The following is a 15782-nucleotide window of genomic DNA, read 5'->3' on the forward strand; positions in this document are numbered from 1 at the left end:
TGTGACAGATGAGACTCTTATTGAAAAGATGAATGAGGCTGCAAGTGTGGATTCAGAACGACAGTCCAAACAGAGGAAAAGCTACAACGCTAAAATTCCAAAAATTAACGAGCTACAAACAGAAATGCAGATCAGGCAGCAAAACCAGGCTGCACCTAACACCAGTTTGGCAATCCAGGAACAGGCAGCTGAAGTGGTGAAGCCAAAAACTCGGAAGACACCTGCACCCATCAGTTCCAGGGAGTCAGAGCTGTGTGAAACAGTAAGGCTGCTCAGAGAGGAGATTGCTGAAATGAAAAAAAGCATGACCAGCTCCCAGTCTACCCACCAAGCAAGAAGGAATGTTAAAAGGGGATGTAAAGGATGTGAAGAGCACAACATAAGTGATCAATGTGAGCATTGTTTTAAGTGTGGACAGTTGGGACACTTTTCGAGGGGCTGCAGGGGACCAAAAAGGTTGACTATGGCACCTGACGGCATGAATGTGAATATGCAAACCTCCACATGTTCACAACAACACACTGGACTCCAAGGAGAAGCTGAGGAAAAGGTGTATGACCGACTCTGCGAACGGATTAGACAGCTGGAGGCGCAAGTGGAAAGGGACGAGAAAGAGAAAAAAATTATAGGTTCCACTTATGCTAGTCATCTCTCCATACATCATCACACCAAGCTGAGGGCTCTAATAGGAAATAAGTGCATGGTGGACTGCTTCTTCGAGGATGTGCCAACCAAGGCATTGTGGGACACCGGCTCACAGGTCACCATCATAAATGAAAGCCTGAGGAGATCCCAACTTCCCCACATCAAGTTACGCGACACAGGTGAGCTCTTAGAGGAGGGAGAGACTTTGGTTGGGAGAGCAGCAAACCAGACTCCCATCCCCTTTGCAGGTTGGGTTGAAGTAAAATTCAAACTAGGATCAAAGGGAGGCCTGAATCCAGAACTGCTTGTGCCAGTGCTCGTCTCTAATGAGCCTGGAGTGGCTGAGCCACCAATAATTGGCTACAATGTCATTGAACATTTAGTAAAGAATGGCATGGAGCACCATCCTGATGTCACATCCATAGCAGTAAAAGAGGCTTTCTCATTCGACTGCAAAAAGGCAGATGTGTTAATTCACTTAGTAAAAACAGCTCACCAAAAGAATGAAGAAGCTATGGTGAAAATAGGACGTCTAAAAACAGTGATCCCTGCCGGTCAGACTAAAGAGGTGAAGTGTAGTGTGAGGATTGGTCCTCTCGCAAAAAGACAGGAAGTACTGTTTGAGCCTGAGGTGGTCCCAAAATGGCCGGAGGGCTTGAACATGTTAAAAACAGTTGTCTGCCTAAAAAAGGGAAACCGGTCGGCAGTGTCGATCCCAGTCACAAATGACAGCCATTCAGACATTACCTTGATACCCCGCACTGTACTGGGATACTTGCAGCAGATTAAAGCCGTTTATCCTGTTGAAGCCAGACCTGTCAGTGAAAGAGAAAAGAAAACTGAGATAATCTCACCTGCCAGCGACCACAACTGTCGAGCTTCTGACGTACCACATAGAGAATACGGAGAGTCTGATGCATCCAACCAGGATCTGTGGGACCCCCCAGTGCCCATTGACCACCTGACTCCTGAGCAGCAAGATGATGTAAGTAGGATGCTCCGTGAGGAATGTCATGCATTCTCTAAGGATGAGCATGATGTGGGGTGCATCCCATCCCTGCAGCTAAAAATCAGGCTGAGTGACACAACCCCAGTAAGGCGCACTTATACATCTGTCCCCAAACCACTTCTTAAGGAGGTAAAGGAATATCTGGAAGACCTGCTGAACAGAGGTTGGATTCAAAAGTCCCGATCTCCATATTCATCACCCGTAGTTTGTGTGCGGAAGAAAGATGGGAGCCTCCGATTGTGTGTGGATTATCGTGAGCTGAACCGGAAATCCATTCCGGATCGTCATCCCATCCCTCGTGTGCAGGATATGCTTAATAACCTGAGTGGTAGTGCATGGTTCTCTGTCTTGGACCAAGGCAAGGCATACCATCAGGGTTTCCTGGAGGAGAGTAGCAGACCACTGACCGCATTCATAACACCTTGGGGTTTATATGAGTGGATCAGGATTCCCTTTGGCCTGTCCTCTGCTCCAGCAGAGTTCCAGCGAAGTATGGAGGAGTGCCTCGCAGGTCTTAGGGATGAAATATCTCAGCCATATTTGGATGACAATCTAGTCCACAGCCAGTCATTTGAGAACCACCTACACGACATGAGAGAGGTGCTGCGTCGTTATCAGACTCATGGAGTGAAGTTAACTCCAAGAAAATGTGAAATCTTCAAAGACAAGGTGAAGTTTCTGGGGAAGATTGTATCCAAGGATGGCTACTGTATGGATCCTGCTGAGATCGCACCTGTACAAGCACTCAAAGACCGCATACCAAAAACAGTGGGTGACTTGAGGAAAATGTTGGGCTTTCTATCATATTATCGTCCATATATTCCTAACTTCTCACGCACGGCTAAGCCCCTGTACAGCCTGTTGTCCATAGAAAAGAAACCTGTAAAGGTAGTGAAAGGGGGAGGGTCAAAAACAAACAAGGGGAAACACAAAAGCTCAGACCAGCTGCCCTCAAGCCATCCAATCGAATGGACGAAACAGCATAGGGATGTTCTCTGCCAGCTGTTACAGTATTTGCTGTCTCCTCCTCTATTAGGTTACCCTGACTTTGAGAAACCATTCATATTGCACTGCGATGCTTCCCAAGAAGGCCTCGGTGCAGTATTGTACCAGAGACAGGAAGGCAAACTTGTGGTAATAGGTTATGGGTCAAGAACACTAACTGCCCCAGAAAAGAATTACCACCTCCATTCTGGGAAGTTAGAGTTCTTAGCAATGAAGTGGGCAATCTGTGAACGATTCAGAGAGTACCTTTATTATGCACCCTCTTTTGTTGTCTATACAGACAATAACCCCCTAACCTACGTTTTAACGTCAGCCAAGCTAAACGCCACCACACACCGCTGGATAGCCGAATTAGCAGACTTTAACTTCTCCATTAAGTATCGACCGGGGAAAGTTAATGGGGACGCAGACGGGCTGTCTAGGATGCCCCTGGACATGGAGGAGTACATGCGGACATGTGTCCAGGAGATGGAGCCAGAGGTAATTTCGTCTGTCACACAATCAGTTCAACTAACATCTCATGATCAGGGGCCGTGGTTGTGTCCTGCAGTCATAATGGCGGCCTGCGATGATGAAGGACAAGAACACGTAACACCATCAGTGGCCAAAATATCAGCAGAGGAACTCAGAAAAGCACAGGAAGAAGATCCATTGATTGGAAAGGTGCGTGAGTTTGTGATGAGAAAACAGTGGCCCCAGCATGCCAAAAGAAATTGGCGTGATGAAATCTCTGTATTTGCTAGAGAAAGAAACAAACTTTGTGTCGATGAAGATGGCATCCTTTTTAGGAAGTCCTCCACTCGAGTTCAGCTTGTACTGCCTAAGGTTTTCCACCAGCTAATATATAAAGAACTGCATGAGGAAATGGGACACCTTGGCGTGGAAAGAACATTGAACTTAATCCGTGACCGATTTTACTGGCCATATATGAAGAGGGATGTGGAACACTATGTAACAAAAGTTTGTAGTTGCCTAAAGCGGAAACATCCAAATAGGATAACAAGAGCACCGCTGGTCAATATTGTTACCACTCACCCGTTCGAGATGGTCTCCATTGACTTCCTTCATTTGGAGCGTTGTAAAGGAGGATATGAATACATTCTGGTTGTCATAGACCACTTTACACGCTTTGCTCAAGCCTATGCATGCACAAACAAATCGGCGAAAACTGCTGCAGAAAAGATCTTCGGAGACTTTGCCCTAAAGTTTGGATTTCCAGCTAAACTTCACCACGATCAGGGTAAAGAATTCGAAAACAAGCTGTTTGCTCAGCTGGAAAAGTATTGTGGCATCCAAGGCTCCTGTACAACTCCCTACCATGCAGCTGGAAATGGTCAAGCAGAAAGATTTAATCGAACTCTTCTTTCAATGCTCAGAAACCTGACAGAAAAAGAAAAGTCAGATTGGAAGAGCTCCCTGCCCAAAGTGGTGCATGCGTATAATTGTACGCGCAGTGAAGCAACCGGATATGCACCTTACTACCTCCTTTATGGCAGGAGTCCTCGGCTGCCAGTGGACATGATGTTTGGGTTACCTACAACTGAGCAGAGCACCTCCCACAGTGATTATGCCAGCAAGTGGAGACAAAGGATGCAAGAAGCTTACAAGTTGGCATCCGAGACAGCACAGAAGGAGCGGAACAGGGCGAAGATGGTGTACGACCGGAGAATTCATGGAGTGGAACTGCAGCCAGGATCTAGGGTCTTGGTGCGAAATTTCAAGGAGAAAGGAGGACCTGGAAAACTCAGGTCATACTGGGAGGACAAGGTCTATATAGTCACTGAAAGAAAACACAAGGACAGTCCTGTTTATGCGGTACATCCAGAAAAAGGCACGGGGAAGACGAGAATTTTGCACAGAAACTTATTATTGCCGTGTGATTTTCTGACTGCTGAAACAGAGAAAGATGTGAAACACATGATGGGCAAGGAAAGGCAGCAACGGAGTAGAAACGAAAGGAAACAAGGAGATTGTGTTGACAAGAAGGATGACAGCAGCTCCGATGACGAAGACAACTGGAGGTTCATCACCCATCCAAGAGTGCAACCTGAACAAGTTGAAGGTCAGCTGAGGAAGGATGCTGAGGATACTCAAGTGGCTGCAGAACCAGAGCCGGAGCGGGAAGGAGAGGTGGACGGAGAGGAAGACGAATGGGCGGCAGAGGAGCACTCGGCATCTGATAAAGCAGATGGACAGGATCCTGCGGAAACAGCGCCATTTGATGAAGCAGACGAACGAGATTCTGGCGAGGCGGTGTCATCTGATGAAGCAGACGAGAGAGGGCCGGAACCTGCTCCGAGACAGTATCCTTTCAGACAACGCAATCCACCCAAAACACTCACATACAGCAAGCTAGGCCAACCAACACTTATGGTTAGGCACAAGTAATGTTCAGTTCATATTGGGGTTAGGTTACATTGTTCCATTATATGTTCGGGTTGTGGTACACGAGTTAGGTACCTGTACAGAACAGAGGGGATTAGAACTGTAAGCTGAAAGTATATTGATAGCTGATAAGTGCACATCTGGAGTTTGGCCCGCTATTAGGTTGATTTAGACTGATATATATGTATGTATATATGTTGGGCATAGAGTAGGACAAGTGGGTCCAAATAAAAGGTTATGGGGTAGGAACTTAAAGACAAACTTTACAGTCTGAGATACACAACCTGCAGAAATGGCAGAGTGACCATACAGATATTACCTGGCCAGTAATGTCAATTGTTTCAACATGGCAGGAAGAGGGGGATAGACGCCATGTGAAGAACTGTGTCAGACAGAGAGGTGTACCAAGAGACTGTCTTCCAAACCTGCCCCCATACCAGCTGAAGACTCAGTTCCTCGGGAGATGTCATTATGTCGGGACGACATTCAGTTTGAGGGGGAGAGTGTGGGGGACCAGTTGCTGGGGACTTTAGATCAAGGAACCCCCCCCCCGCCTTTCATTAAATTCAATTCCATTCCTTTTTACCTGTCGGAGAAATATTTTGTTTTGTTATTAAAAAGCACTGTGGTTATGTTAAGCTGAATATTCATTACATATAGGTAACAATTCTGGCTGAGAGCGAAATGAGTTCAAAAGAGATCAGTTTTGAACAGGCGCTTAGGGCAGCCCTGGGTCCTAAGTTTATGTGTTGGAGGACGTGAACTTTATTATTAACGGACAGCCATGGTGTGACGCACGTCTTATGTGTAGAGGTTGTTGGCATTTTCGGAAAGAAAACAAAGTAAAGAAACTTTACAACCACTGCATGTCTCGACATCACTTTGTTCGAGTGTGCAACATTATACATGTTAAAGTTGTTTAAATGTTCTTGTTTGTAGGTATTGTCTGATGAATGTCAGCTGGGAGCTGACGTCAGGATGGCTGTGGGGAATGATTTGAGTATTGGCGATCTTTTAACAGCAATTGCTCATGTATTTTAGGGATTGACATATTTCTTTTCAGGTTCAAGCCAGCATGGCTTCCTGCCCTCAGTTCAGCTTTCTAATTCACAAGATATCAGTCTCATTCCATATCAGTTATTTTCAACCGTCAGCTGCCCTCCTTGCTTGGTCACCTCAATCTCACAAATGCATCATTGCCAGAGTCACGCTTTATTTCCAGGCAGCTCGAGTTCGCTAAATTTGTTCTTTCCTTCTTGAACAGGATACTCTGGTTGAGAGCTGCCGTTTTGACCGTCTGGTCTGCTTCTCACCTGGATCGAAATATATTTCTATAATGCCTTTCTGTCGTGGATGTGTTTAAAAATTTACGGATGCTGCCATCCGTAGGTTTTGGGGGGGTTCTTAATAATTGTTTCACAGGTTCCTGATCACTCAAACAATGGGCCATGGTCATCATCATGCCTCACACATCGTTCTGAGCATCCATTCATTTTAGCTGCTCAATGCCCTTTCGGCTTTAAGGTAATCTAACTGCAAATACTGGTGGTGGATTGAAACTTTTCACATGTCTCGCCAGACGCTTCATGTTTCACTCTTTCAAATTGAGTTTATCATTCATAATCATCACAGTCCGTAAGTCTCCTATCATATAGTTGATCTTTCATGCTTCTTTCATATCATCATTCATCACATGTATACTTTCATTCATATTGCAACTCATATTGACAGTTTATCCTGTCACTCATTCTGTTATGTATCCTTTCATGCATCTGTCATGCATTCTTTATGTATCCTGCAATGCACTCTCTCGTGCGTCTCGTCGTATCTGGTCCTGCGTCTTGTCATGTGTTCTATCATGCATGCGTCAAGCATTCTGTTATGCATCCTGTCATGCATCCTGTCACCTGTGTTGCATCTTGTCATGATCACTCATTTCTCTATGTGCATCATCTGCAAGACATCTTCCGCAAGAAAGCATAAGCAAGACATCTTCCGCAAGAAAGCATACGCAAGACATCTTCCGCAAGAAAGCATAAGCAAGACATCTTCCGCAAGAAAGCATAAGCAAGACATCTTCCGCAAGAAAGCATACGCAAGACATCTTCCGCAAGAAAGCATACGCAAGACATCTTCCGCAAGAAAGCATAAGCAAGACATCTTCCGCAAGAAAGCATCTCTGCTCACTTCTCCTTGTTAATTTCTTTCATTTCATTCACCTAATCATCTCCCATTCAAATCACTATCCTGTCACACTGCCTTATGAGCATACAGACGCTCTGACCTCGGCATTTTTTGGGGGGAACATCCCTGTTCTTATACATCTACTTATGCATATTAAAGTATAATTCAGCATTAATGTTCCTGCCGAGGTCTGAGCGGCAAAGACTTAAAATATTGTGTCAATAAAATCCTTCTATTGCCATTTCTTTCTCTGTGAGTTTTTCAGATTGAAATGAAGCTAAAGCACAAGTTCAATTGAAGAAACTCATCACCTGCCTCCATTCAATCAGAGTCCGATCCGCCTCTGATGTGAGCCAACCAGCTACGAACCGCACCTCCATGAAGCCAATCAGCATCCCGCGCTCATCTTAAAAGCAACTTCAAATCCATGTCTCAGCCTGCTAACCAGCAAGCGCAAACGGATTGCATGTTGGATTTCGAATCAGATGTCCGATTCAACCCACCCCCAAACCCCCTCTCCACCATCGTAGCTGAGTTCATCTAGCTTCCAAGACGTTCCTCCATCCTCAACCCATCAGAGTGTTTTCTCCCTTCAGTCTTCAGCACTCCCTATCACCCCGTTATTGGTCCGGCAGAAGACCACCATGTTGGGCCCGGTTCTGCCAGAGGTTTCTTCCCAAAGGGGAGTTTTTCCTCTCCACAGTCGCTTCAAGCTTGCTCATCATGGACAGTTCATGCAAACCTGCGTTTATCAAGTTGGACATCTATCTTAAACAGATCACCATATGGACTGAACAAACTTCTTCTATCTCCACTCCACCACCAGTTTCAGACCTGAGGGGGAACATCCCTGTTCTCATACATCTACTTATGCATATTAAAGTATAATTCAGCATTAATGTTCCTGCCGAGGTCTGAGCGCCAAAGACTTAAAATATTGTGTCAATAAAATCCTTCTAATTGCCATTTCTTTCTGAGTTTTTCAGATTGAAGTAATCTTTGGACCAGAGTCCTCAAAAAAAAAAAAAAAAAAAAAAAAAACTTCTTAACAAATCACTTAATCTGGGTGGCATTAACTTGGCCTCTGGTAATAAAGTAAAAAAATCTTGGTGTTATTTTTGATCAAGACAAGTTATTTAAATTCCATATTAAACAGGTTTCCAGAGTTTCCCTTTTTCACCTCAGGAATATCGCCACAATTAGAAACATTCTGTCCAGGAGTGATGCTGAAAAACTAGTCCATGCATTTGTTACTTCAAGGCTGGACTATTGTAATTCTTTACTATCAGGAAGTCCACAAAATTCAGTTCAAAGCCTTCAGCTGATCCAAAATGCTGCAGCAAGAGTTCTGATGAAAATCAACAAGAGGGATCATATTTCTCCTATTTTAGCTTCCCTTCATTGGCTTCCTGTTAAATCAAGAATATAATTTAAAATTATTCTTCTAACATATCAAGCCCTTAATAATCAAGTTCCATCATAAATCAGAGCTCTGATTACCCCGTATGTTCCTAACAGAGCACTTCGCTCTCAGACTGCAGGTCTGCTGGTGGTTCCTAGAGTCTCTAAAAGTAGAATGGGAGGCAGATCCTTTAGCTATCAGGCTCCTCTCCTGTGGAACCAACTCCCAGTTTTGGTCTGTAAGGCAGACACCCCGTCTACTTTTAAGACTAATCTTAAAACTTTCCTTTTTGACAAAACTTATAACTAGAGTGGCTCATGTTACTCTGAGCTACCTTTTATAGTTTTACTGCTATAGGCTTAGGCTACTGAAGGACATCAGGATCTATTTTTCTCACTCTGAGTTCTACTGTTCTTCAGTTTTGCATTGCTTGTCGTCATTTCAGCTTTTAACTTTTTGTTCTCTCTCTCTTTTTCTTCATAGTAGGTACACCTGGTCTGGCGTTCTGTTAACTGTGACATCATCCAGAGAAGACGGCTCACCCGCTACTACCATCTAATGTAGAACAGATTACTAGATCAATGTGTGCTTCTGTGCCTTTTTGTCTGTCTTGTTGTGTCTCTGCTCTGTCTTCTGTAACCCCAGTCGGTCGAGGCAGATGACCGTTCATACTGAGCCCGGTTCTGCTGGAGGTTTTCCTTCCCGTTAATGGGGAGTTTTTCTTTTTCGCTTCATGCTTGCTCAGTATGAGGGATTGCAGCAAAGCCATGTACAATGCAGACGACTCTCCCTGTGGCTCTATGCTTCTCCAGGAGTGAATGCCGCTTGTAGGGACTTTGATGCAATCAACTGAGTAATATATAGGACATTTTTGACCAATCTGTATAATCTGACCCAATCTGTATAATATAATTGAATTTGACTTTGTAAAGTGCCTTGAGATGACATGTTTCATGAATTGGCGCTATATAAATAAAATTGAATTGAATTATGTAACAGCCATGAGTAATATGTGACTGTAGGACCTTCCTAGGACGGCCCTCACAGCAGGACGCCTCCTGGCTCCTACAAAGCTTTCCCCCAGATTCAAATTGATCTCTTTCCTGCCGCAACCAGCAGTATTGGAGAGCCTCTGTTTGTCCATTTAGTAGTCAAAATGGACCAACATTTCTTTAAGTGGGACCAAATCTGCCCGTCTCAAATTGTTTTTGTATGAGAGTAAAGTCCTGAAGCTGTCCCTCTGCCTTTTAGATTAAATATATTAAAATATAGTTTCTGCTTCAAGAGTCTTTTTATTGCTACAGAAGTCCACAATTGAAACACCACATCTTTCAGGCAAAGAACCTGTGTGAACCACAACTGGATGTGGTCAAATTCTTAACACTTGTTTGAATCTTTCCAAGATTTGAACGTGTTCCATCTTTTCCAATGTAGATCTCTGTAATACCTACTATTTCGTTGGGATCAAGGAGGGGGACAAGTGGAAAACAGCATTCAAAACACCCATAGACCATTTTGAATACCTAGTTATGCCCCACAGTTTTTCAGGCTCTGGTCAATGATGTCCTTAGGGATTTCATTAACACTTTTGTTTTCTGTTATGTTGATGACATTCTCATTTTTTCCAAAAACCTCAACGAACCCCGGCAGCATGTTAGACTAGTGTTGCAAAGGCTTCCAGAGGACCACCTGTTTGTCAAAGGATTTTTACCAAGGACTTCAGTTTGGTCTCTTCTCATTTCACTGCCCTCACTTCCACAGTTTTCACTTGGTCTTTGAAAGCAGATAAGGCCTTTCAGGAATTCAAGAAAAGATTCTTCACAATTCCCTTTCTCATCCATCCAGATCCCAAAAACTAGTTAACTTTGGAGCAGGATGTTAAAGACAAAACAGTAGGCGCTGTCCTTTCCCAGTGTTCCTCCCCAAATGACAACTTACATCGCTGTGCTTTCTTCACCAGTTTTATGCCTCCCAATTATGATGTTGACAACCAGGGAATTCTGGCCATTAAATTGGCCCTCGAAGATTGGAGACATTGGTTGGGGGTGGGGGCTTACCACAATCCATCATTCTCTGAACAGACCACAAAAACATGGCCTATCTCAAAGCAGCCAAACATCAAACTCAAATCTCAGTGGTCATTGTTCTCCCATTTTTACTCCACCATCACTTACCGATCAAGTTCTAATAACATCAAGCCAACGCCCTCTCCAGACAGTTCTCTTTGGAAGAAGAACCACAAGAACCCAACACCATCATTGGTGAAGGCAGTCTCTCTCTCTCTCTCTCTCTCTCTCTCTCTCTCTCTCTCTCTCTCTCTGAGTGAATGGAGCTGGGGACGGGAGTGTCAGAGCGAGTGCTTTTTTGAGTCTTCATTCTATCTCTTCTCTTTCTGTAAGGTGTTTTAAATACTTTTTTCTTCACACTGTTACTTGTTCTGAAGTTGAGTTTTGGTTGCTTCAGGCTGATCCGGTAGTTTTTTTTCTACCGGTTCGGTTTGGCTTTTGGAATCATGCCCGTTTTGGAGAGCGGTGCGGAGTTTGAAAAGTTGACACGTCGGCATGCTGTCAAACTCATACCGACAGTGAATTGTTCAGTGGAGGAGGCATCCTTAGCTGTTGGAGGAGTTGTAGGTTGTGATAGTGTGAAATCTGCTTCCCGTATGAATGGTGCGATTGTTATTTTTCTTGACAACACATCTAAAGTTAATGGTTTGGTTGAAAGGGGCATTGTCATTCATGATACTTTCACACCGGTTCTCCCGCTGGTCAGTCCAGCTAAAAAGATTATTATCTCTAATGCACCCCCGTTTATTAAAAATGATCTCCTCGTTAAGAAGTTGTCACGCTATGGACAGCTAGTTTCACCAATAAAGATGGTTTCTTTAGGTTGTAAATCTGTGCTTCTTAAACATGTCGTGTGTCATAGAAGGCAGGTATTTATGATCCTTAAGGACACAGCTAATGAGCTTAATTTGTCCTTTAATTTTAAAGTGGATGGATTTAATTATATGGTTTATGCCTCTTCTGAGAACATGAAATGCTTTGGTTGTGGTACAGAAGGTCATATAATTCGATCGTGCCCAGAAAAGCTCAAGAATACACAGAGGGTTGATGCTGGCGATTGCGGCGATGCCGCCAAGGTGGGCTGCGGTGCCGCCAAGGTGGGCGGCAGTGCCGCTGGGGCGGACCGTGGGCCAGCTGCGGTGGATTGCGATGTCGCCCAGGCGGGCGGCTGGGCCGCCGACGCGGACCGTGCAACCACTGCGGGGAATCGCGGTGCTGTTAAAACTGGCCGCAGTGCCGCCGAGGCGGGTCGTGGTGCAACCGGAGAGAGCCATGGGGCCATTGGTGGTTTTACGATAGTTGGTGCGGGTCTTGATGTTGCTGATGCCGGGGTTTCTGTTGATTCTTCTGTTGTAACTGCAGAAGAACAGCCTGAGGTGCGATCCTTTATAAATTGTGATCGCTCTAATGGAATTGATATCACTGATAGTGAGAAGAATCAATCTGTGAGTAGTTTTGATGCAGATTTAAAGGAAAAAAAGCCAATGAAGTTTTTTGTGAAAGTTTTTGTGAGGATGACAGCATGCTTGATGAGGAATTGTTGAAAATGTCCCAGAAAAGGAAAAGTTCTGAAGCTGCTAACAGCAGCACAAAAGCTCTCAGAGTTAAGAGAGCGAACAAAGCAGGAGAGGGCAGTTTGGAGTCTGATGGTAGCCTGCCCTTGAGTCAGGATCAGCAGAATCTGTATCCTCCTGCTGAAATTAAGAGTTTTTTACAAAAAACTAAAGGACTAAGGCTGATTAAAGTAGAAGAACATTTTCCAGATTTAAAAAGATTTGTTGAATCCTCTCGGGTTTTAACAAAGAAAACTGGACATTTTGTTGATGATGTGTTAACAGATCAAGAAATTTATCGCTTAAAGAAAATGATTTTGAAAGTCAGAACCCAAGTAAATACTGCTTATGAAGATGAGGATATTTAAAGATATATTTTATATTATTCTGTATCTTTTCTTTTGTTTATTCATTTCTATGTGTGATTTCAAAATAGGCACATTAAATTTAAATGGTGCCAGAGATGAAGTGAAAAGGGCTGAGTTTTTTAGATTCATGGTTTTAAAGAAAATAGATATAATGTTAATTCAAGAAACACACAGCAATGCTGACAATGAGAGTGACTGGAAGAAAGAATGTGGAGGAGAGGTTTTTTTTAGTCACAAGTCTAGTTGTAGTGGCGGTGTGGGCATTGTGTTTTCTAAGAATTTTTTACCTATTTCTTGTGAAGCAGAGGAAATAATCCAAGGTAATTTATTGAAAGTTAAAGCAAAATATGAAAATGTGAATTTAGTTTTTCTCAATGTGTATGCTCCAACTAAGAGGGTGGATAGAATGTGTCTATTGAATATTTTAGGTGACACTGTAAATGATTGTAGTCATAATGTGTCAGGTTTGTTTATCGATGAACTCAGAGTACACACACACAGGACAAAAGTTTGAGAGGTTTATTGTAAGGTGAATGATTGATGGATGAAGTAACCAGAGGTGCAGGAATACAGGGGCTCGGGGGTGCAGGTGAAGGCAGGAGCTGACAGCCTGGAGAGAGAGTCCAAACGAAGCTGGGAGGCTTGGCACCGGGCAGAGCTTTCTCAGAGTGGCTAGTCAGGTTAGCAGAACTTGAGAGACACCAGGGCACAGAGCTGAGTTTCTCCAGGGCGGCTAGTCAGGTTAGCAGAACTCTGGAGACACCAGGACACAGAGCAGAACCTCTCCAGGAGCAAACAGTGAACGAATAGTCTTTAGAGTGACTGGCAGGACTAACCTTAACAACAGGAGTGAAACAAAGCTTCCAAGGCAAAACAGGAACTGGCATGGAGAGGTGTGGAAAGATGATGGACCAGCACTAAAGTGAGGCAGAGGGAGGCTTAAATAGAAAGACTAACAGGTGAAATGCATCTGACTGAATAATTACTAACAGGTGTGACTGACTGCAAGGAGAGTGGAGTGAAGGCTGAGTGGAAGGGAAGGAGGAAACTAAAATTTAACAAATTAAAACCCAAACAAGGTGGAAAAACTGAGAATAATAGAAAACCAAAGCCGAATCAAAACTAAACCATGACATTACCCCCCCCTCAAGGCCGGTCTCCGGACGGCCTAACAAACTAAACAACAACCAACCTAGGGTGGGTGGAGGGTGGTACGGATGGCGGGCTAGGGTCAAACAAAACAGATCAAAGCAGGGTGGGTGGAGGGTGGTACGGATGGTGGGCCAAAATCAAACAAAAAAAAAACTACCCACTCAGGGCGATCTGAAACAACAGGAAAACAAAAGCGGACTAAAAGGGGTCTCTAACAACCCCTGGTAGGCAAAACAAGAACGTCTAGCAGATGCTGAAAAGCAAACATCGCCACAAGGAAAGTCAGGCGAACATTGCCACAAGGCAAAACAGGCAAGGCCAGACATACTAACGCCAGAGGGAAGAAGTAGGCGTGCTAACGCCAGAGGGAGAACAGGCGCGCGACAGCGCCAGAGGGAGGAACGGGCGCACGACAGCGCCAAAGGGAAGGAACGGGCGCACGACAGCGCCAAAGGGAAGGAACGGGCGCACGACAGCGCCAAAGGGAAGGAACGGGCGTACTTAACGCCAAAGGGAAGGAACGGGCGCACGACAGCGCCAAGGGGAAGGAACGGGCGTACTTAACGCCAAAGGGAAGGAACGGGCGTACTTAACGCCAAAGGGAAGGAACGGGCGCACGACAGCGCCAAAGGGAAGGAACGGGCGCACGACAGCGCCAAAGGGAAGGAACGGGCGCACGACAGCGCCAAAGGGAAGAACGGGCGTACTTAACGCCAGAGGGAAGAACGGGCGTACGACAACGCCAGAGGGAAGAACGGGCGTACGACAACGCCAGAGGGAAGAACGGGCGTACGACAACGCCAGAGGGAAGAACGGGCGTACGACAACGCCAGAGGGAAGAACGGGCGTACGACAACGCCAGAGGGAAGAACAGGCGTACGACAACGCCAGAGGGAAGAACAGGCGTACGACAACGCCAGAGGGAAGAACGGGCGTACGACAACGCCAGAGGGAAGAACAGGCCGGGGCGTGAGGGAAACGCCGGGGCTTGGGGAAGCAGGAACATCTAAAATGCCAAGGAACAAGAACGGAGGGCGTACTAACACGCCGGGGAACCGAGGTCGTCCTAAGACGCTGGGGAACCATAAATCAGAGGGCATCCTAACATGCCGGGGAACCAAGAATCAGAGGGCGTCCCAACACGCCGGGGAACCAAGAATCAGAGGGCGTCCTAACACGCCGGGGAACCAAGAATCAGAGGGCGCCCTAACACGCCGGGGAACCGAGAAACAGAGGGCGTCCTAACACGCCAGAGAGCCAAGAATCAGTGGGCGTCTTAACACGCCAGAGAACCGAGAAACAGAGGGCGTCCTAATACGCCGGGGAACCGAGAAACAGAAGGCGTCCTAACAAGCCAGGGGACTAAGGAACTAAAAGGCCAAAACAAAAACCAAGGAAGCTCGAACCAGCCAAAGCTAAGGAGCACGAAACAGCTCAGTGCCAGGGGTCAGAAATCTAAGTGAGCGCTAAGACCTAAGGAGCGCTGGAAACTAGAAGCGCAGGACACAATAAAGAATCAAACCAAGAACTAGAAAATAAGGCAAAACTAGAGCAGGGATAACACCACAAAAGAAAAACTAAGGCAAAACATAAAATCAAAACACTAAAGCAGAAAATGAAACTAAAGCTAACTACGAATGAAGGAACAAACAAGAAAAACTAGGACTGAACAAGTACACTAACGTGACAACCAGAAAGCTAAAGCTAAAATGACAAGGCTGGGCAAACCTAGAAAACTAAGGCAAATTCTAGACTCCTAAAACAGAGCAGGAAAAAACAAAGCAAAACAGAGACTAAGTACTCTAAGAAAACAAAGAACCCCCTAAATAATTCTAAACTGAGGAATTCTAAATCAATCAAAACTAAAGCCGAGCTTAAACAAAATAAAACAGAAAGCACTGGCCTTAAGGGCGTAGGAAAAGACGGCTGCTAAGCCGCAAGAGTTCTCGTGGAGGTCGTCCTGGACGAGGCAGGCGGCGGAGCAGCATCGCCCGACTAAGCCCTTGAGGAGGG

The sequence above is a fragment of the Fundulus heteroclitus genome, chromosome 13 (genome assembly GCF_011125445.2).
Source record: "Fundulus heteroclitus isolate FHET01 chromosome 13, MU-UCD_Fhet_4.1, whole genome shotgun sequence".
Lineage (NCBI taxonomy): Eukaryota > Metazoa > Chordata > Actinopteri > Cyprinodontiformes > Fundulidae > Fundulus > Fundulus heteroclitus.